This window comes from Orbicella faveolata, unplaced genomic scaffold, assembly GCF_042242905.1.
Source record: "Orbicella faveolata isolate gen_17 unplaced genomic scaffold, um_ofav_v1 contig_25, whole genome shotgun sequence".
In the NCBI taxonomy this organism is placed as follows: Eukaryota; Metazoa; Cnidaria; class Anthozoa; order Scleractinia; family Merulinidae; genus Orbicella; species Orbicella faveolata.
Genome location: NW_028301553.1, coordinates 21,623,059 through 21,647,500, shown reverse-complemented (window position 1 = coordinate 21,647,500; position 24,442 = coordinate 21,623,059). Strand labels below are relative to the sequence as shown.

Genomic DNA, 24,442 nt, shown 5'->3' with positions numbered 1-24,442 from the left:
GTACATAAGAAATGTTTCATCGTAGCACCGAGTTAACCTGCACGTGGGTTATACAAGCGGGCTTCCCAACTTGGCAAAGCCTGTCTGCAGAAAGAAAGGGGGCTTTGTTGGTTTTAAGAACTCCTCGTTCTAAGCCGGTAAAATGTGCAGTGCTTTCGCGTGTTTATAATGGATTTGTTATTGTGAGTTTATTCCATACAAGCTCTTGCTCTTGTCTGGTGACCTATTCGTGTTTGCATACCCCGCCAACGAAACTGCCAGTATAAATTGAATTTACTTTTCTCTTCTTTGGCAGAAGACGACTCATTCTTATGGAAATCTTCGCGTTACACTAGTCAGATTCAATCTACACTCAGCTTGTTTGCATAACATGACTGAGGTGCGATGTGCTCGTCATTTGACAAATCCCTGAGACAAACTAAGGAAAACGCTTCATCCAGGTGTAACTTTTCTTTAACTATAATCACAAGCATATTAACATTAATCATCACTTTGACATACTTACACTCCGTTGTTCTTGATGGTGAAAGCGTACTAGGTTCAATGGTTAGATTCAAATGACTGTCAACCGTGAATGAACCAAGTTTTCCATCGTTTAATTCATCCGTTAATGGTTTCAAAGGATCACTTCCTGTTGATCCAAATTCAAGCTCCACAACAGCATATACACTACCAGATCTACAAATCAAAAATAATTAACATCAATAAGTCATCTGTTGACATACACATACTCAGGAACCTAAGGTGGTTATAATTCATTATAACGGTTTAGTTCAAATAAAAGTTCTACAGCAGCAGAGATACCGCTAGAACAACAATTTAAAAGTAATATTTAATCAACAGTTACATGTAACTGCACCGAGTTTAAGCTGAGTTTAAAGACCTGACTGTCTCACGCTTTAAGCTATTATTCGAAGAGCAGCACGTAACTATTCAATTCTATCCATGAAAAACGTTTTTTACACTTTCTCGTGCAGATAAATGTAGTAAAGTTGTTGCGTAAAATATGTTAGTCAGTGCAATTACCTGAATTCTTCAACATCCACTCGATACATTTCTTTTTCAGGATTGTAGGCGTAAATACTCCAAATCTAAAGTCAACCAAAGGGAAAGTCAGTATGCTTAAAAGTAAAGTGTAATTCACAACAAGACTGAGTACAACAAAATAAATGTCTAGAAAGACAATAATGAACAGTTTAAAATCAGTTGATTAAAAAAGTAAGCGAAAGGGAACTACGAGAGAAGGAAATAACGAAAGAGACCAGACCCCTCAATAAAGAGCGACTATATATGAAAAACAAAAATAAAGAAACTATTTACGTGGCAAAAGTAGGGGTAACATTACAAAAAACATTCCAAAAATCAAGGCATCACTTAAAATGTTTTGAAAGGCACAAATTTAAAAAAAGCTAAAGGTGCCATTTACAAAAGTAACGCTATACACCATGACTTTCAAGGCATATAATTTTGGTAAATATTTTTAATGCATAAAATTAAAATAACTTACTGCTGATAACAGGTTTGATTCTAAATCCTTGAACTCAACTGATGCCTGATTTAAAAAGGCTTGCTTGTAGTCTATTCCTTGTATGGTAATTGCAACTCTCTCCGTTTTGCAATCACTGCCTATAAAAATGATTTAAGTTCATCGATTTAGGTTCATCGAAAACCTAGGCCAGTGGTTTTCTTTTCTTTTTTCTGCACTTGATTTTGTTGCCTAGAATACCGCCTGCTCATATAAAAAGAACCTTAGACCAGACTAGAACTCCCCCCCCCCAACAGTGAGGGGGTTCTATGGTGATATAATCAAGGACTTGTAATGGGCCTTATGAATGATTAAGTCACACGCTCAAAATTCATTACCTACTGACCTACCTACCTACCTACCTACTTGTATGAACTGAAAAGTGTCAACTGTCAGCTGAGTTACCTGTGAGTGTCTGAGAGATATTCTGTTACCGTCTGAAGACTGAATTTTATACTGAAGAATTATTATTGGTTAAGCTCAGTCTGTTAGTTCTAGACAAATTTAATAACAATACTTTCCAAAAAACTAAAAGAAAGTAATTCAAAATAGTTTTCTTTGAAACTTCATGTGAATTTGTGTAAATGATTTTATTTCTGTGTATGCCTCAAGTACAGAATGTTTAGAATACTTACATTTTATGTTAACAATACCAATGGCAGTAACATTATCGCCAAAACCATTACTCGCTGTACATATGTATGATCCTGCGTCCTCCCTCTGTACATCAACCAGATGAAGCAAGTAACCAGAGGCATTGAACTGGCTTGCTGGGACGCCATTTTTTGTCCAGGTGATGTTTGGATGTGGATCACCAGATGCATTGCATATCAGTGTGTGGTTCTGTACAGAGCTTGAACTAAGACTATGTTGAACCTCACGAGTTGGGGCAACAGTTATTTTTGGAGGCATTTGAGAAAAGCACATACATGCATATTAGAATGCAACAGCAACCCATCGTGTTTTTTATTTAATAATTAGACTATAAGCTGGAGATTTCTATCGCGTGATAGTTGAGGAGCGAGCAGCCAAAGTCAATTATCACGCATAGAAGTCGACAGCCAATAATCTAATGGTTTTAGTATAAATCTACTCGTCTACTACAACAAATCTAAATCTACTGAAAGACGGGAATGATCTAAATGGATCACGCAACGTGAGGATACTGATAATTGCATCACATTGTGTTGGTTTTTGTGTGCGCGCCGTTGCATTTCAGTCAAGATATAAGCCGATTTGACGAGTTAATGAGATTTAATTAAGACTTAATATCTAAATCCTCTTCACAAACACTTCGAAAACGCAAAGAAGCGGCGGACATTTGTTAACAACTGCTAGGCTATTCACTATTTTCAGCAGAATAGGCAGTCATTATAGCGTAGCCAATAAGAGAACAGCCTTCACGGCAGAACACTAGTAGATTTATATTAGATAGAAATGTAAAAAATGTTCACACAATTTCTTTCCTTATTAGCATATGATTGAGAAAATTACTTAATAAAGGTTGGCTGAGAGCACGTGAATTGATCGCTAATTTTTAATTTGCACCACGGTGCTACTACAAATTAAGGCAGGTGCGTTGTTGCTCTTCTCACTCATATAGTAATCAAGCGTTTTTATGAAACCATGCAATCCTACCCCTAATATTTTTGTTAAATTTTTTTCACAGTGCACCCACCCGGAGGCTCTGGCAGTTTTGAGTTAGTCTTAAAGAATTCTAAAATATCACTCAACGAATAGTTTCTTATTTTGCACTCACATTCATATGATTACCTACAAGTACAGGTGCAGGTATATTTTTTAGGTGTCGGTCTTTACCTTCTGAACAATGTTGTGTCGATTTTTGGACATCATTGCAAATTGTTAGCTAAATTTTCATTCATTTGTTTTCGTTACAAGCCTTCATATGATTACCTGCGTGTACAGGTGCATATATATTTTTAAGGTTTCTGTCTTCACATTCTGAACAATGTTGTGTTGATGTTTGGATATTTTTGCAAATTCTAAGCTAAATTTACAGTTGTTTTTGTTATAAGCCTTTTTAGTTCAATGTTTCATATCAAACTCTGTGTATTAACTGAAAAGTGTTTTGCGGCCTGTCGATTTCTCATCTATGTCACTGATTATTCATCGATGCATTGATTACTCATCGACTAACTATTGATCACCAATTGATTACTCGCTGATTACACATATATATTATTATGCTGCATATCTATTACTACATCCCGCTAAATTTTTTTTTTTTATTTCAACTGATTTTCCTGTCACAAATCTTACGGGACCGTTGCATTAAAATCTATATATGTCCTTGCACCTAAATATCTTTGTGATCTAGTGCATATCAAGGAAAAATCCCGCTACAATACGCTATCAAAAGACGGTATAATACGAAAAAGTTTCTAGGAGATTGGGCATTTGTGGTACCAACGCCGAGGACATGTTTTAAGCAGCTGCTAAAGACATATTATTCTAAGTTCGCTTTCTATTAATGTTAGATACCTTTTTATTGAATTCCATTTAAAATTTATTTTACCACAATTCTTAATTCTCAGTAGTCATTGAAAATTTATGACTTTTAGGATTAGTTTTATGTTTTATATCATGGTCATGGTGTAAAGCACAATAGCTTGATCATTTTATGAAAAGTTGCGCTATATATTATTAGTATAATTATTAAAGCGAACGGTTCGCGACAATAATAAAAGGCAAAACGGAATTGTATGTGCAAGGTTAAACGGAGAAAATAGCTTAATTAATAGGATTCCAAGACTTGACTCTCTGCTATTACATTTTACTGGCCATCTATGAGAAAAGCGAAATTGCGAACAAGAATTAATTGTTTATATTTCTAGATTTTGGACTTGAAATGGTTTGTGTAACTATGAGATTATACTGATGACTAATCAATGTCCTCAAGGACTAAATATATAAATATAAATAATGCAATTAATGACTAATCGATGACCGAACATTCGTTTTCCTATCGACAAGAGATTATCAATACCTTGATAATCTCTTGCTATAGATTATTCATCGAATACCGATTGATCATCGGCAATAATCAATTACTAATCAACTGATTACCCATCGCGGATTAATTAATTCTGATATAACATATGAACACGGAACACAATCAATGTACATCGTTAATAAATAAACAAAAAAGTGAAAAGTGAAAAGCTCATGGTAATGTTGATACAAATGAGGTCACAACTAAGGATAAAGCCAAGGGATATCGCTCTGTCAATACGTACCGCAATGGAAATACAAGGCCGATGACGATCGGTACGGATCAAGCTTAGTGGCCTTTAAAACTATTTTAGACACATCGTCCGTAAGTCGTTGGTTGACTGGCCGCTGTGGAGAGGTTATTATAGCAAATGAGAGGCATAGTTAGTGGCGATCGTTGCCGATTTTGTCGCTGTTAGCAGAGTTCGGCTGCATGCGAGTGAATTGGAACCCACACGTGAAGACGTGGAAGATGCCAGTCCGATAAGCTATGCAGCAAAACTTAAGATTACGACAGACGACGATAAGAGAGAAAAAGAGTAATTTAAGTTAGTGTTCGCGTTCATCATAAATTTCAGCTGGAAGCTAGATGGACAGTTAGGAAAAGTCTTTTCAGTGTCACAAGAATCACCGATACTAGCAAAGTAAACAAAACTTGAAAACATTTCCGCGTAGCTACATACTTAATTATGCCTACGACTTCTTTAATTATTGTTTGCAGATGAACAACAGTCTTCAACAGAGCAAGACTCACAAGATTGTATGCATAATTAAATTTCGGTTTATACGCAATATAAGTAGTTATGAAGTTTTAAATACTGCCATGCACTGGTGTGCCAGAAACAGAACTCAGCTGCTGAGAACTCGTTACTAACCTTTCACGTCAACAGTTACTCGGAAAGATTCCTCGAGAATTGCACCGCCACTGGTCCTGTAATCTATCGCGAGAGTGTAAATGTATTCATCATTTCTTTGGACGTTGAAAATCCTCAGCTCTTGATCATGATTAGCACGGGCGTCATACTTTTTCTTATCTTTGAAGGGCGCGATCATAGTAAACCCTCCCTCAGTGGCTCCTCATGATGTTATTTGGTCTACCTGAACACTGCCAGGTCTCTGTCTCTTGAAAGCAAAGCTGATGATAGTTTCGCCAGCATTACCGCCGCAATTTTCCCATTTAAGAGATACTGCATTGCTGCTGACTCCTAGCACCACGATTTTAGGATCGTCAGGTTTGACTTGACACACGATCGCTGATTCTGAAATCACATCACACAGAAAACAACATTCTCATTGGACGTTAGGCGCCAATTTCAACTGTATCTAGCACTGAATTGTCTGAAAAAACGAACATTTGAACCTTCAGCTTGATGATTTTCAATTTGAACGCCATAGGCATAAGCTTACTAGATTGTTGCAGTGCTCCAAAACCCAAAACATGGACAACATCCATCGAGTTACACAAACAAGAAAAAGCATTCATTTTCTTTAAAATAGCTCAAAATTGAACTAGGACTTCCTTTAGATGAAAAATTCAAGCTAAAAACCATTCAACAACAAGGACTGTTCGACGCCAAGCGAACAAGAAACGTTGTAATGGTTCCTAGTCTTTTAGCGTGCAGTGCTCCTGAAGCCTGGAATCCAAAGAAAATTTCGGACTAAAAGTATGATGGAACCCTGAAATGGGCAATATAAAAACAGACCGATACAACCTAGGATGATTTGTTAAAGATGTCCTTTATTTCGGCTGATAAAACCAGTCTTCTTCAGGTACAATGAGAATTTTACATTGGCAGGGGTGTTTTTGTAGTATATTTACGCAATACCGGAAAGGAACAGTTTCAGGAATTTTCGCAAGTTAGCACGATCAATCAATGAGCGCTGCACACATTTTGTTTTCAATGACAGTGACTTTAATTTTATTAAAGCAATTTTAAAAACTTATGACATGAAAATATTTTGGAGAAAAACAGTCTCTTCCAGCTGTTCATTACTTGGGTCGCAACGCGAAAGAAACGGCGGAGCAAAAAAGGAGAGAGAGGCTTGATACGAGGAACGATCGAACGCCTGTGGTCGTAACTGTACCATTGCTGAAGAGCGGAAAAACGCAGTGCGCAGCTTTATGCGCATTCCTAACCCTACTTGCAGGCTCAGGCCCCATTCATAATGTCTCGGTTACCCGAGACAACCCTCCCAACAAGTTACCCTAGCCGAGGTAACTTTCCACTTATTTCTTTGTAAATTCAACCAACCGTTTACAAGAGGAGATACAACGCGGGTGGCGAGCTGTTTCGTCTCGGCATGTAAGGTAACCCAGGCAAGCGGGGCAACTTTTCTTCATATAAACACTTTGGCTCGCCTAACCGAGACAATTCTCGGCGTGGTGAGTGTCACGAAATGTCTAGATTTAGGATTTAAAGCAGAAATACGCATCAAAGAAGTGAAAATTAACTTCGCAAGACCCACTGTGATCGAATGACCGAGGAAAACTCAAAGTAAGAGGGATATTTGCACATTTGGTTATTCAATAAGGGTTATGAATAATCATGCGGGGTCAACTTTGACTCGGACTACAGAGACAACGTTTTCACATGTAAACGCTCGATAAAATTGGCTCAGGAGAAGGATTGTCTCGGGTACCCGAGAACATATAACTGGGGCCTTGGACAACAATGCAGGTTGCAATGGCGGAGAGAACAGTGGTCTGCAATAAGGTACGCAAGGATGTTGCTCGGTTGGCTAATTTCTATTTGTAATACAAAACGGCTGTGGTTCCCCGATCTGAGATTAAACATTTCCTAAAAACAAGGTGCGTAATACAATTAGTGTGTTATGTTAGCGTCGTTCTTTTGGTTGTTTAATCTTCATGTAAGAATAATGCGCGTGATACGATTAGTGTGCCATGTCAGCGGTCATTCTTTTCGTTGTCTGATTTTCATGTAAGAATAATGCGCGTAAGCAATTAGTTTGTCGTGTTAATGGTCGTTCTTTTCAGAGCAGTACGATAAGTGTACGTTGTGATTAGTAGTCAGTTAATTCAGTTTGAGGTGCTTTTCATGCGGCAATGAACGGGCCGTTACTGGCTGCCATTTAACCAATTTAAATAAAATACAGAATCTTATGTTATCTTAATCGCATGAACATTATTGAATAGAAACAACAACATGAATTTCAAAGGGAGAATCAACTGCATTTTTAATGCTTCTTTGGCTTGCATTATTTTCTTTATAATATTTTCAGTCATGATATGTTTGCCTGGCAAGTTCGTTATAGCTTTAATCATTTTTCCTTCGACTTTCCATTTATCTCTCAAATTCTTAACAAAAGATTAATCGATATCGTGTCGTTTGGCAATCTTGTCCAGTCTGTTAAGCCTGGGACGTAAAATTCTATAACCGTCTTGCCAATAAGTTTTTGAATATTGATTCCTTGGTCGCGTTGACGTCTTGTTCTTCATTTTACTGCGTTTATTCACGCTCGCGACAATATCGTTTTTTTTTTTTTGTTTGTTTGTTGTTTTTTTTTTTGTTTTTTTAGCCTGCGTAGCAGTCTTTTCCGTTTCCCTTCAGGCAAGCGGGAGTCGCGCGAGGGCACGGGAACAGAGGTAACAAAAAAATTAGTGGCAGGGGGGAGGGGCAGGGAAGGAATGGAAAAGCCTGTTGCTGAGCCCAGACATTTTACCGAACGCCCCTAATTACTTTCGCTCCCTAGGGGCGTCAACTGTCACGTCAACTGTCACACGAGACCCAATCATATTGACTTCCGGTAAAATAAAAACCGCGAAAATTTTAGCGCTTAAGTCAGCAGGGTAATTTTTCGCGGCTTGAAAAATGTAGAGGTATGGCATCCGATAATTGTCGTGTTTGTTAGTGCCCAAAGGAAGTTTGGAAGTTTCTCTCAAAAGGAAGGATATTTATCTAGCGAAAATCTGTTCAAGCCTTCCAACAGAAAAGATTGTCGTGGAGTCGTGTTAGCCGAAGTTTTGAAAAAGACGAGCATTTCCATCGAACGTAACAAAAATTTTTCCGATCGCGTTTGCAATCCCTGCGCCGGCAAGGAAAATCCGCAATCTGGACAGTCTGTATACTTTGATGGAAGGAATATCACAGAAAACTCCAGAGAAACGGAAGCAGTCCACAAAAAGACTGTTTGGAGAGCGTACTCCCGATGAATGAAACAAATCTCCGAGTGGGAAGGTCCAACGCGTGAAATCTGCAGGGAAAATTACGTCGTCTTGAAAGCTGAGTAAAGTGTTGACAGGCCAGACACGACTCATAAGCTTGTGGCGTGAAGAGTGACCTCTAGTTATAGTGACCTCTCGTTATAGTTTTGCTCTCACGAGTATATCTCTTAAAGATTTTCCTTTTTCATACGAGATAAGTGAAGGTTCTTTGAATATTTCTTTAAGCAATGGTTGGTTTTGAATTAAATGCCATTTGCTCATCAAGATGTTTTTGAGGTTAGGCAACGCCGGGTGGTATGTTGTTACAAAAGGCAGAATTTTCTTTCGCACTTAAACGGTTTGTTGTAAAGCCGACTTCCGTTCAGAATTCGCTGTCAAACTGATTGATCTTGCTTCTGCTATCTGGTCTTCCATTAAGCTTCGAAGAGGACAGATAACTAAAATACAGGCCGAGTCTTTCGACATATACTCTTTGACACGAACGAAGAATTGAAATATGGCACTTTTACCAAAACCAGTTGGTGAAACCGCCAAAACATCTTTTCCGTTGAAGAGGTTCTTAACGGCAGCCACTTGCTCTGCTTTTAGATTAATTGATTTCCCGTTCTGCGAGAAAACTTAAGCAGTTTCCTGAAGAGCAAATTCAAAAGAATTGTCTTCGACCACTGGCCATATTTGATCTGATCTGAGCTCTGCAATTGTCGTGATCGATCTATTGCGCTGGATCTCTTGACAAGCTGTTGACATTGATCGTTTTGATTGACGCTCCACTGACCAATCGTTATGCCTAATTGCCTCCAGTTCGTGGACGAACGGCGTTCGGTAAAATGTACGGGCTCAGCAGCAGGTTTTTCCTTTCCTCCCCACCCCCTCCCCTCTGTTCCTAACTTTTTGCTCTCGCTCCATGCGTTCGCGCGACTTCCGCTTGGCTCTCGGTTTCTCCCTCTTAGAGGAAACGGAAAAGACTGCTACGCAGACTATTGTTTTTTTGTTTTGTTTTGTTTTGTTTTGTTTTGTTTTGTTTTGTCAAACTCGCCCGCTTCTAAATACCTTGTTTCTTCGGCCTATTCTTCCTGTTCTTCACTATTGTTTTCTTTCTCAGGAACGCGCATCTTTCGAAAACATCTGTTAAGCAAAAATGTCCGTTTTTTCACCGCCGCTTCTGCGGCATCGCCGTAATCCATAGAGTCTTCATCGACAAAACGAGGTAGGGTTCTCATTACTTCCTTAACAAAGCACACTAACTGTATTACGCGCACTGTTCTTACATGAAAATCAAACAACGAAAAGCACAACCGCTGACATGGCACACTAATCGTATCACGCGCATGAATACACAACCAAAAGAACGACTAGTCATTTATCGTTCAGACTTTTCAAACGTGTTGGAATACAATTCGAATAGATCAATTGTTTCTTTCAACACAACAGGAAATAGCAAATCCGCGAAAACGACCACCGGAACAAAGGTTCAATGAAATAAAGCTTAGAAATTGAAAGTCAAAGGAAAGAAAAGGTTGAATCAAATATAGCTGAAAAAACTGCATGTTCAACAACTGTTAAGGTCAATCTAAATTCCTTTCTGAGACATCTCGTCCGTTCCCTTGAGAAAAATATCTAACATCAATCAAAGCAATTTTAATTTAAACTTAGATTGAACTTAAAAGTTCAATCTAAGTTCATTTTACAACGTATGTGAAAACGCTACACTGCACAATAATCGTATCGTTCTTAAAAGAACGACCGCAATCCTTGGGTTCATCCTCAACGTCTGAGGCTCTGAACAGCTAAACTACCAAGTCATGCGCCAGGATGTGTTGGATGAGATCGAATTATAAATTGGTCACGGGTACCCCAAATCTACGCTTTGATTGGCTAAGGCAAATACTGTTAGGAACCACTGTAGTTGTAAATGATTATGTAGCGACACTGTACATAAGACAACTAAACTGAACTTTTTAGTCAGATGAACAAACAAATCAGGTTGTGCGAAAAACTTAAAGAACCCACGATCGATAACAAACGGGAATAAGAAAACGGCAGCCCATTTTTTGACCATGAATGAACGATGATCGATCTTGTATAAATCATATTTTTCTGTATACAAACAGTATTGATTAACGCTAATCCGTGATTTCAAGTAACACCGACGTTTACATCCCCCTTGCAAACTTTTAGATCATGGTAAAGAAATGTTCAGGTAAAAACAGCTGGAGCCAGGGTGTTTGTAATGTCTACACGAGTAAGTGCAACCTAACACAATTTGCTGAAAAGAGATGTACTTATCATTATCGTCGATTTTCAGTCGTGATCAACTGTTAGTCCGTGAAAGCGTGTTTGACTGTAAAAGCGTCCTTAGCAACAATATGTAGTAATCCTGCTGTGGGGGATACTTTAGTCCACTGTTACTTTGTTTACATTTAAGTCAAACGTTCTTCGGCAAGATTATTTTACTTAGGGCAAACTTAGGTCACTCGGACTTCACTTTACGACCCAAATTGTAAAACTAAGAATTTTTGGGAAGATACAATTGTTAAAATGAATTTGCGTGAGTTTCTCCCTGCTGTGACACCCTTTTCTGGTAGTGGCGTGACCTCGGTACTGGTCAATCAAGAAAACCATTCAACCACCAACTTGTCAAAAAGGGGGTGGAGTTCTTCATTGACGACGTCATTTGACGAGTACCTGTCAAAATGGATCTGAAGGAGCCGACATGAGTAATGACGGTGAAACTAGTTTTAAAAACTTATCACGTGAAAATATTTTAGAGAAAAACAACCTCTTCCAGCTGTTCATTTCTTGAGTCGCAACGCGAAAGAAACGGCGGAGCAAAAAAGGAGAGAGAGTCTTTGTACGAGGAACGATCGAATGCCCTGTGGTCGTAACCGTACCATTGCTCCAGAGGGAATAAACGCACTGCGCAGCTTTATGCGCAATTCTAACCTTACTTGCCGGCTCAGTCCCATTTATAATGTCTCGGTTACCCGAGACAACCCTCCCCCAAAGTTACCCTAGCCGAGAAAACTTTTCACCTATTTCTTTTTATAAAATAACTGAGATACTACGCACACTCTGATTGGTCAATAGCGTTGCTAAACCTATGTCCTATTGTACCGGTAAACCACGGTTCCCGATCTATGGCAGCTCTACGCGGGAACTAGAGTTCTCGGAACTCTAGCGATTAAAAATGTAATAAACAGTTGTGCCTTTCACTGGCTGAGATATCAATAAAACGAATATCTTTCCATTCATCATATACATAGAAATTTGCAAGGAAAAAAAGACCAGAAGTTGGTCGTCATATAAAGCTTTATCTTTTTTTCCACGCCAAAAATTACGCCGAATCCGGTTACGCTTGAGATTAAAATTAAAGAAGTTTTTAACCCTTTTTTGGGTGCTTTCCACGGTCTGTGGAGGACGAAGTCAGTTGGGCTTGACCGATCAATTTGGGTTCTCAAAAAGCAGGGAAAAGATTTATTTCTATCAGAGATTTTGAGTTTAAACTCAATGCATGCACGCATAACACGATAAACGAATTTGGTTTCCATAAGCTTAGCTTTCAAGCAATAGTTTTCATTTAGCAAAATACAGAGAAACACGGACTAAAAAAATCTGAATAAATTTCAGAAGCAGCGTTTCTGAAACTAACCTTTATTCCATTCGCAAGACTTTGAAAAATTGTCTTTAAACACAGCGTTGAATCACTTCGCCAAGTACATGAAGTTTAGACTACTTGACACTTTTCGTGCAGCCTTTCACTGTCGTAATGACTGATTACACCAACAAATCCTTGCATTTCCCCGTCAGAATACGTTTGAGTTAATTAATATACTTTTTGCCTTTCATCGATAGCCTTTTCCTTTCTTTTCTTAAAACTTTCTTAGCGTGAAATGCTTTCGTCGCTTTGCTCTGCAGATTTGGTGTCCGGCGCGGAGACTGTGCTTTCATTCTTTCAGTCGCTGTAATTGGTTTGTCGCGTCATCTCATGAATTTGATGACAATAGGCAACTTGATCACGAAAGTACAATAAATATTCCTCTCATTGACAGACTTTTTCCATAGTTGTTTCATAAAAGCGATAGACCACTCTTCCTATGGGTTTAACTGGCGCAATAAACCACGCGGGATGTTGGGAGAACACGAGAAAAGCTTGTAAATCACGAGCCGTTAGGCGATTGATTCACTGGCTTTTCGGTTTATTGCGTCAGTAAAACCCGTAGAAAGAGTGGTCTATTGCTTAAGTAAATTCAAACAACTGTTTACAAGAGGATCGCGAACCCGTCTCGTCCCTCCGAGACGGGTTCGCGATATATATTATATTTAAGTATATACCACACAAGTAAATAGTACTTTTCGCGCACGCTGATTGGCTAGCTCGGAGGTGATTAGTTAAGTACTATTCACCTGCGAGCAGCCGAAGAAAAACAAAATGACTTTCCGTTTCAAATAAAGTTACTTTTAAATAAATAAAGTTACTATTTGGTCCGCTAGTTATTCAGCTTATGTGGTATATACTGAAACAATTATTCACCTCAGTGTCGGTGAAAGTGTTAAATATACAGTATACAGATTTGTTTCATTTTAGCCGTTAATTGTATACATTGTACAGAATTGTAGTTTAAATGTTACCTTATATTATGTTGATATCTTTCGTTATTTTTCTCTCGGAAAAATTAGCTTGTATAATAGCTACCCTTAAATTCGAGAAAAAATAAAGTTTCTGTGTGTAGGTAGGTAAGTAGGTAGGGAGGTAAGTAGGTAGGTAGGTAGGTAGGTAGGTAGGTATGTTAGGAGGGAGATACAACTCGGGTGGGCGAGTCGTTTCGCGTCGGCGCGTAGGGTAACCCTGGCAAGCAACACAACTTTTCTTCCTATAAACCCTTTGGCTCGCCTAACCGAGACAATTCTCGGCGTGGTGAGTGTCACGAAATGTCTAGATTTAGCATTTAAAGCAGAAATTCGCATCAAAGAAGTAAAAGTTAACTTCGCCAGACCCACTTTGATCGAATGACCGAGGAAAACTCAAAGAAAGAGGGATCTTTGCACATTTGGTTATTCAGTAAGGGTTATGAATAATCATGCAGGGTCAACTTTGACTTGAACTACAGAGACAACGTTTTCACATGTAAACGCTCGATAAAGTTGCATCAGGGGGAGGGTTGTCTCGGGTACCCGAGACCACATAACTGGGGCCTTGGACAATAATGCGGATTGCAGTGGCGAAGAGAACAGCGGACTGCAATAAGGTACGCAAGGATGTTGCTCGGTTGACTAATTTCTATTTGTAATACAAAACGGCTGTGGTTCCCCGATCTGAGATTGAACATTTCCTAAATAGTACGCCAGTAAATTGATCACAGCGCAGTCAATTTGGGTCATTTTCAGTTCAGTTTCATAGATTCATGGACATTGTGTGCAAGCCGGTGCTGAACGAGTTCCATATTCGAATAGGCTAATTAAAACTACTTTTTACATGTATTTTTGACATTTTTAGAAAAGCCAGCTGTTCTTGTGATTCCACATGCGCTGAACGTTACGGAAGGACGCCCCGCCCTTTTTATATGTAGCGCCAAAGGGAGCGCACCTTCTAGCATCACGTGGACAACCATGTCTAGTGGAGAAATCTACAACAGAGGCAAGCTTGAGGTAAAAAATGTCCGGAGAAATGACTCTAGAAATTATCAATGAACTGCAAATAATGAAATATCAGGACTTGTCAAAGATACTGCATTTCTAAATTTATATTGTGAGTACAAACAGTTATCTATTCTCATCAGTCTTCCTCACACCTATTGTTGATAGTGAGCAACAACAGTCTCTCTTTGAAGATAACCCTAAAACGCTATGGAAGACACCCAAGAATCCCACACGAAACATGCCCAACCTCAAAAAAGGACCAACCCCAAGATAAAAAAAAAACCATCCTAACAGAAATTAAGACTCTGAGAACGCAGAGACAAAATTTTTAACGGTTAAGATCCTCATATAGACTGGTGGAAGTGGCCGATTCGGTCGAAGGTAATTTAATACATCTCGAGCAGATCCTCCATGGACGACTTCTGTATGACAAGATGTAGGGGAGGGGACTCTCCTACCCAACTCCATACATAGCCCCGGAAGCCAGTCTCCCAATAAGCGTGTAAGAAATAGACTGGACAAAAGGCCTACAAGACATATGATTAGTAAAAAGCCGAGCTGGCGGCCTATTGCAAACATAATTTAACCCTTCATAGCTTCCTTTGTAATGAGTGAAAAAACATTTTTCAACGCAGACGAGAAAATGAATCCAGAATTGGACCTCTGAGAAATTGTTAGTAGAGTACTGGAACAACTTGTCCCATGCACTGATCCGTATGACGGTGGAGTTCACCTGCCCTAAAAAATAAATTAGCTTGGGTCACGGAAAGCCAGCAAACATGTCACCCTAGATAACTGAGGAGACAAACTTTTGGCGTAATGTGGGCGTTGCTTGCCATTTTCCGGACCTCATCTAGGGAGAACCCCTCGCAATTCACCCATCGCAGTCGAGAGAGATCAAAGTAGGATCAAAATTAGGAGTCTTCTCCCAGTCATGAAAAGGTATTTTTGAAAACCAAGAAAGAGAAAAAAGGAGAAAAATAAATAGAAACGGAGAATAAGGCCCAGGGAATGGCAAACTCAGCCCCGGTAGTCCGAGAGGGAACGTTAGTCTCCCCTTGAAAATGCCACCCGAGGGAAGAAGAAAAAGAAAACAGTGGAAACAACTGAGTGTATATAACAAAACGGTACGAAAAAAATGGCTAAAACAAGAATAATAAAAAAGGCGAACACTTTGCGAGTTAGTAAGAGGTTAAAAAGAAAATTGGCTATTGGTTGGGCTATTAGTTGTTTGTTTGCTTTTTTATATACTTTTTCTTTCCTTTTCCTTTTCCCTTTTTAAACTCGTGGATACGCGAAGCGTAGAAGCGTGTTTGTTGCTGGGACTCCGATATGCAAATGTATCACTCACTCACTCACTCACTCAGGTGTAGACACTGCTCGTAATTAGTCGGCCCGAACGAGAGCGCCCGGGTCCGACGCCATGTTGGAATAGTAACCGCGCCCGACGCCATATTGGAATAGTAACCGTGCAGTCAGTGCGAGCTTACTACTCAACGCGTGCATCGTGCAAGCCCGAATATTGATGATTTTGTAGCTTTTACACGACCGTTGATATTAGGTGTTTCGCTAAATTGAAGTGGAGTTGACTTCGAATGTTCGAATTAGTACTCTGGCCAACTTGAAAGCTGAATTTCAGGAGCATTTGAGGCGTCCAGGCGCTCAAAATGACCAAGAGATGTGCATTTGTTTGGTGGAAAGTGACCTGAAAAGCTAATGTGGTAAGCTTTGAAGAGAATGTGTCTTATTCCTCGACCTTAATGAGCTTATATGAGCGAAACGAACAACTTTTGATGAACGAAACAGCTATTGAATGAAGGTAAACATCGGCACCATTGTATAACATTGTAATTTCATTTTTATAATTTAGTAACATCTAAACCTGAGGCCAGCCGAAATATTGTTTTAACTCTACGACGTTGTGTCAGCCTTGCAGTAGTGACGTATTATCGTTTTACTTTTTAAGTTTGGCTGATTAGATCTCCTGTGAGATCCAACGTTCAATCAAGCAGGACCTTCGTTCACCGCTTTGCAGTTTAAAAGCTTAAGTTTTTCATTTTGAGTTGTCCATGTTCAACCGGCATCGAGTTAAGTTTAGATTAAAGTTGTGTTCTCTATACTTGTCTTGTTTATTTTAGTACATTGATCTGAACTTTAAGTGGGATGTGAAATGCACATAAACTTGGAAAGAAACTCCCAAATGCTTGATTTTGATAAGCTTAAATGATTTTTACCCTGTTTTTTGTTTACACTTTTGCTTCCTGATTGAAAAGATAACAAAGGGAAAGAAACCCCCTGTGAGCTTGTCCCCAATTATTAGTTAATACTAAATACATTGACACTTCAGTAAAGCTGTTATTATTATTGTTGGAACACATGTTTATGGTCGACAGATTTGTCGGATCAAAACTGAAAATGCTTGCAAAAGAATCCCCTTATTTTGATGTATTTTACGTGCAATGTATATAGAGACAAGTAGTTCCACATTGGAAAAGAAGTGCTGTCTCATAAGAAACCTTACCTATAACCTTGAATGAAATACAATGAAAAACGTTTGTGAGCTCGTACGACTTGAATACATGCAAATTTTTCCAGCTGGCAGATCAACATCAAGATCTGGGTGTGAGGGGAGGGGGGGAGGGGGGAGAGTATTCTATGATTTGTTGGGCAGGAGTGTCCTCTGTGACCCAAGAACCCTTGGCCTTTACCATTCCATGTTCTGTTGCAATCTTGCCACCCTAGCTATTCTGGACATATGTCTTTGTAATATGTGTGCAAAAAAAAAGCCAACGAAAAAAGCCAACACTTTGTGAGTTAAGTGCGACCTTGAATAGTACAAACCCAGCTTGTTTTAACAGCATTTAATAACACACCAGTAATTGCAAGTTCACCAATATGTTTCATCACTAGATTACCTAATCCACGAGTTTGGCCATAGGTCTCCTTTGATTTTTCTCGCTTTTCCCTGTTTGATTTAGTCGTAGATATCGTGGGTTGTCAGAATTAACAAATTATTTCCTTTTCTTTCGTTTTCCTATCGTAAGTAGGTAGCACCTGGTGTAAATAAGTGATGTATATTGTAGTATGGATGTAGTAGTAGCACAGCACTTTGTTATTGTAATTTGTGACGCGTGTAATTTGTTAACGGTGTGTTATTTTAAGGTTACAGTATACCTTCAAGTCGGCAATTTTCTTCAAATTTGGATTTTTGGGTCAAAGTAGTGGTCGAAGTATAATCTCTAATTTCTGAAAAAAAAAATTGAAAAAGACTAAATATTGGCAGAGAAATGGCGGTTTTACGTTTTCACCGGAAGTAATAGTTTACCTCTTGATTGACAGCCCTATGGCGCGTATGCAATCAACCGAGACGATTTTCGCGGGAATTACCTGTACGGGTGTCACAAATTGACTACTCGGTTGATCAGCATTGTTGCTCTGACAACAAGCATTTTTGGTATTTGGTGTAATTCTATTAAGTTATAAGTAAACATAGACCACGTTAAAAACATGGACCAGTTCGTAAAAGCGAAAACAGCAAAGAACGAATGAAAATACATCAATGAGTGAAAAACCAAAAGTTTGCCACGCAAATGAAGCTATAGCTATCGTATAAGGTGGGCAAAAAATTCGAGGTAAGAAAAAAGAAAGGTTCTGTAAAAATTTGGGAACTTGACAGAGACTCTTCTGACGAGTCCGATATCGATGAATCGTTGGACTCGTTGAAATCCATTGAAATATTATCCATGCACAGTTGCTCCGCCGCACATTCTCTTATTTGTTTTCTTCGCTCAGCCACTCTAGCGTTCGTCTCCTTTTTCGTCTTCCCCATTTTGCCAGAGTGACCAGCTTGGAGAAAAACCGAGCTACAGAGAAATGATCTCTCCGCCTTCGGCGCCTTGAGCGCATCGCAAAACACCCGGGTTTTTGGAGCTTCACGCGTAAATTTCACCAGGAGGTTAATGGTAGTAAACTTTCCCTGCCCTGATTGGCTCAGTTATTTGAGAACCAGTTGAAGGCGTTTGTGGGCGGAGTTTGTTTGCGAAGTGGAAGATTTTTTTTTTACGCTGTTTTCTCGAATAAATTTTTTCGCTCGAAGCAGACACTTTAAAGAGTTCTAACTCAAAGGGAATTTGTTCAATTGCCCTCAAATTTGGACAGTAGCTAGTTTAACATATAAACTACCAAAACGTGTCTGCGAATTTTTAATTTCGAAATATTTTTTCTTCAAGAGCGATTTTTGTACGATCACTCCACATTTTTTTAATCCTATGTCGAAAATGTTCTGTAACTTTTTACTGCGATTGAATATCGCAAAACAGAGACACGGTTTTTTAGCGCATTGGGCCCTGAAACCGATGAAAAAATAAAATTGGCGAAAAACAAAATTCGCTTTGACTTGTAGCTTTCGAAAGGTGAGTCGGGCGCTCGCAGTTAGTGGTCGTGAAAAATTCTACAATTCATTTTATTTCAAAATTCTTGGTATAGTTTGATAGCCAGCTCTATAAGCTTTAATTTGACATAGAAGTTTCGGTATCTACCGCTTAAACAGCACGCGAGACACCCCTGAAGGTATACTGTAACCTTAAATAAAAAAACCTTGTCCGCAAAAAAGGAAAGGTTGTTGCAAAGAATCAAGGCAGTGAGCCGGTCCGGAGAAAGCCATCCGGTCCGGCAACCTGGTACTCGCCTTAAACTTAGCGGGCTATTCAGGAAATCTACCAAGGAATGTTCACAACTTCCCAACAAAATCATAACTCATACACAAGGTGACAAACTGTACTTCCTATGATCTTTCATATTCTTACTACCACGCGCCATAATATCTTTTGGTGCTTTGAGAGGCGGAGGAGTATCTTGTTGTGTTTTTCTCCTAAGAAAACACGTGCACCAGATGAGCTAAAGCAAATTGACTCATGCTCAATACTGAAGGCATTATCACAAAAGTTAAACGTATTTTCTAGTCACAAGGATATGATAGTAAATAGGAAAAGAAATGTTTTACACATGTTTTCTCCAATAAATTTTTAAATCTGCTTATATAAAGCTGCAGGATTCTGTGCAATTTCATAGAATTAGATGTACTCCATAACGTTTGTTTCGTCTATCTGTTCAAATTTGGGTTTCTTGTGATAATGATGTGATTTTAGTCTACATATGAAATGCGTAAGATTTGGATAATCATCTTTTGTTTTAGCGAGCCATATGTGATATCGTGCTAAGAGAAAGCAGTAATTGATAAGAAGTGCAAATTGAGAGATATCTGGCCTCAGACCCAAAGCAGTAATATTTGTCAAAGCATAATCTCTAGGAAGTAAATCTAAGTTTTTCAGCCATTCAGTAAGTTTATTCCAAAAGTGAGATGTTTGGCGGCATGACCAAAAAAGATGAATTATTGACTCAGAGGAGGTGTGACACAAACTGCACTTTTCATCGCCTTGTAGACCTATCCTAAATAAGCAGTTATCGGTTGGTACACGTCTATGTAAGAATGTAAACTGAAACTCTATCAGCTTAGTGCTCTTTGTGCATTTTTTAGCTAAAAGATAGGCAGCAGTCCAATTTATGCTGTCATTTATTGGTAGGCCACAATCCTCTAGCCATTTCTTTTGACTTGACTCTGGGGTTAAACTCTTGTTACTAATCAGTTTTTTATATATTAATGTAGTAGCTTTTTTGACTTGTAAAATTCTTGTTATAAGTTGCTCATATTCGTGGTCGGTGTTCTGTAAATCTTGAATATTAGAATCAGTCCGAAGAGATTTTACAGCCGATATTAATCCGTAGAAGCTGAGAGGGCGAGGGTCTATTTCATACTTACAGCGGAAATCATTTAACGAGAGAAAGTTGTTGTCTGGTCCTAAAAGATGTTTCACCCGAGTTATTCCCTTAGTGAACCAATTTTTTTAAAAAAACTGTCTTGTTGGCTGTCTTTATTAGGGAGTTATGCCAAAATTGTTGATCCAGAAAGTGATCTTTCGATGTTATTTCAGGTTCAAAGTTGACTTCTGCCCAGATTCCTAACAGTTCTTTTAAAAAGGCATCCGAAGTTGTTATTGTCGATAAGGTGTCTCTAACGTTGAGGTTGTAGGAAAAAAAGTTTTGACAGCCATATTTTTTGAGGGTTATATCAAAAACGATTTTCCATTTTCGTTTGCTGTTGTTATCTAAATATTTTTTAATCCATGTGGTTTTGAGGGATTTATCGAAGGAACTAATATCAATCATTTTTAGGCCACCAACACCGAAATCATTGATCATTACCTTCCGTTTTATCTTGTCGCCTTTACCATTCCATAGAAAAGTGTAGTAAATTGAGCGGAGAGGCGAGAGTAGATAAACTAATTGGGAGACCACTAGTGATTTGATAACAGTGATTTTCCCTAACAACGTGAGTCGGCGGTATTTCCAGCATCTTAGGATTTCTTTAACTTTTTCAAGTTTCTCATTGTAGTTTAAAGAGGTAGATAGTTCGGGATCTGTTGAAATCAATAGTCTTGGCGAGTCTCTTGTCCTTTTCTTTATTAACAGCTTGGTGGTTTTGAAGCTCTCTTTGCCTGACAGAGTTCAGTTTTTGAACAGATATGAAGATTGCTGAATAACAGATAATTACAACTTAATACGAAACAAGCTAAAACAATAATCCTACAAAGAATACAATATATGTAGGCAAGTTTGTCTTCTACAAATGCGTCCAATAGGGGCACAATCAAAGTCAAAAAGCAATAAAATATCAACATGGACTTTAAAAGAGACGGGGTGACGACATATTTATATTTCATAGGTTTTAAGATGACGAAACATATATCAAAGCTCATCGTCGCTAGAGTTACTGTAATATGGATACAGCACATGACAAATTTCCAATAAAACGAGCGGCGTGTTCAGCTCTCACGTAGCAAGCGCCGTCAAGTTTATCAACAAAAATCGCAATAGCTAGCGGCTCAGTCAATACATTGACTATGAGGTAGGCCAGAGCTAAATTCACGATATAGTGATTTGACACAACTTGCAGCCTTGGTGTATTACACAATAAGATATACCTTAGAAAAAGTTGAAATTATTTGCAATTTAATGAGTAATACAGTTAACAATAAAGATTAGCGAAAAAACTGAGCAACGACGTTTCGGTGTCATCCTGGCACCATTTTCAAGTTAAAAAATATTTGTGCGAAAAGTAAACTAATTTATACCAATGGTAGAGGTGCGAAATTGAATAAATTAAGATTAGATAGCTGTTCAATGTTCATGTTCATTCCAATGAGGTGTCAAACACTGGTAATGAGTTCAGTGTCTGTTCAAAGCCTAAACAAATACTTTTGCGCGAATGGAGTCTGACTGTGTGTTAAGGCTCGGTTTCTTCTTATGAATCCACAACATTTCGTGGATCAAGCAATCGAACTTTCCCTGACATTTCTTTAGGATCTTAAAGTTGTTAGTCAGGTCACCAACTGTATCAACTCGGTGTTCATTTTGAAGGTGTTTTCCGATGGCGGTAAATCGGTGTTCCTCAATGCGCTTGTAAAGATGACGGCTAGTGTAACCGACGTATTCTGCATCACACAGATCACATATATAGTTATAAACAACGCACTGTTGATTGATCAAAGGTGGTTTTGGCTCTTGTACTTTGAGATCATCGCCAATTTTACGGCTTCTGAACACCCGCTGTAGTTTGTGATCAAGTTTATTACTCAAGTCCGAGAGATGTTTCTTTACTATGTCCGCTGATTTCTGGTCTTTAAAAGGCAGGACAATGCGGTAGATATTCTCTGTTGGAGGCGTCGATCTTGTGTCTGGTGACATCACTGAATTAACGAAACGGGTGATGGTGGAGTTCACAAGAGAATCTGAGTACTTGAGGTTAGAAAAGATCAGTTTAAGGCGTTCGCATTCTGTTGAGAATAGTTCCCATGTTGAGGACAAGCGGTAAGCACGGTTTAACATGGTTTTAACTAAAGATCTTTTATAGCGGTTGTCGACATGACTTTGGTGGTGTAAGAGGAGACCAGTGTTTGTGGGTTTACGGTAAACACTTGTTACCAGCTTGCAGCCCTTCTTGCATATTTCAATGCCGACAAATGGTAGCTTACCGTTAGATGCGATCTCCATAGTGAAGGATATGGATGGATGACAGTTGTTCAAAGTCTTCAGAAAGGCTTCTGCGGTTGGTATGTCTTTCATTGTGGCTAGTGTATCACCCACGTAGCGTCTGTAGAAGTCTGGCAACTTGTTCTCGTTTTGTAGCTTTTCCTCGATAGAACAAAGAAAAGTATTGGCCATTAGGGGACCCAAGGGAGAGCCCATCGCTACTCCATCAATTTGTTGGTAGAGTTGACCGTTAAATTGAAATAGCTGGTCCTTTGTTGCTACTGACAACAGTTCAATTAGATCAGCTTTGCTGATGTTTAGATGGTGTGTTTTGTTGAACCAGTTGTCAACAAAAGCTCTATCAGCAAGGATCTCGATGGTTTCTTGTAGTGGGACGTTCGTAAATAGCGAAGAGACATCATAAGATACTAAGATGTCAGATTCGTTGAGGCTCAGATTGCGAATCTCATCAGCGAAGGAAAATGTGTCAGATATTGTGTATTGTGTAGCATGGAGATCGCATCTAACGGTAAGCTACCATTTGTCGGCATTGAAATATGCAAGAAGGGCTGCAAGCTGGTAACAAGTGTTTACCGTAAACCCACAAACACTGGTCTCCTCTTACACCACCAAAGTCATGTCGACAACCGCTATAAAAGATCTTTAGTTAAAACCATGTTAAACCGTGCTTACCGCTTGTCCTCAACATGGGAACTATTCTCAACAGAATGCGAACGCCTTAAACTGATCTTTTCTAACCTCAAGTACTCAGATTCTCTTGTGAACTCCACCATCACCCGTTTCGTTAATTCAGTGATGTCACCAGACACAAGATCGACGCCTCCAACAGAGAATATCTACCGCATTGTCCTGCCTTTTAAAGACCAGAAATCAGCGGACATAGTAAAGAAACATCTCTCGGACTTGAGTAATAAACTTGATCACAAACTACAGCGGGTGTTCAGAAGCCGTAAAATTGGCGATGATCTCAAAGTACAAGAGCCAAAACCACCTTTGATCAATCAACAGTGCGTTGTTTATAACTATATATGTGATCTGTGTGATGCAGAATACGTCGGTTACACTAGCCGTCATCTTTACAAGCGCATTGAGGAACACCGATTTACCGCCATCGGAAAACACCTTCAAAATGAACACCGAGTTGATACAGTTGGTGACCTGACTAACAACTTTAAGATCCTAAAGAAATGTCAGGGAAAGTTCGATTGCTTGATCCACGAAATGTTGTGGATTCACAAGAAGAAACCGAGCCTTAACACACAGTCAGACTCCATTCGCGCAAAAGTATTTGTTTAGGCTTTGAACAGACACTGAACTCATTACCAGTGTTTGACACCTCATTGGAATGAACATGAACATTGAACAGCTATCTTAATCTTAATTTATTCAATTTCGCACCTCTACCATTGGTATAAATTAGTTTACTTTTCGCACAAATATTTTTTAACTTGAAAATGGTGCCAGGATGACACCGAAACGTCGTTGCTCAGTTTTTTCGCTAATCTTTATTGTTAACTGTATTTCCAAATTTAATCTTAATGAGTAATGTATAAATTAAATAAATAAATAAATAAATACGTAAATGAAATATATGAACTTAGGAAGATTTAAAAAGCTTAAAAGATAACAAATATACATAAAATGTAAAATTTAAAGCGGCCTAGCAACATATATCACAGTTCTTACAATTACCTATTAAGTGTGATAAGTCTTTACTCTTGATACTGTTTTTAAACTCTTGACATTAGGCTTCTCTCTAACAGTTTTGTCTAATTTGTTCTAAAGATGGGACCCAAAATATCGTAAAGAGTGTTTTCCATAACGCACGGTGCGAAAACGTGGAATATTAAAATCAGCGTTCCTCAGATTATACCGTTTCGGGGTAGTATTGAATATTTCTGTTATATAAGTGAGCACAAATCCGTTTTTTTACTTTATACATGAAAATGGCGATGTTTTGTAACCGTTGTTGGTAC

The 24,442-nt window shown here is 38.7% G+C and overlaps 1 long non-coding RNA gene and 1 pseudogene across 1 annotated transcript in view; both read right to left on the bottom strand.

Moving 5' to 3' along the window:
• Positions 1-5,593: 5,593 nt before the first annotated feature.
• Positions 5,594-24,442, bottom strand: part of LOC110068324 (uncharacterized) — a 31,944-nt gene continuing 13,095 nt past the window's right edge. The window contains exon 3 of the long non-coding RNA XR_016208641.1: positions 5,594-5,796. This is a non-coding gene — a long non-coding RNA (uncharacterized LOC110068324). The remainder of the gene's footprint in view (positions 5,797-24,442) is intronic.
• Positions 20,800-21,414, bottom strand: LOC149109441 (uncharacterized; annotated as a pseudogene).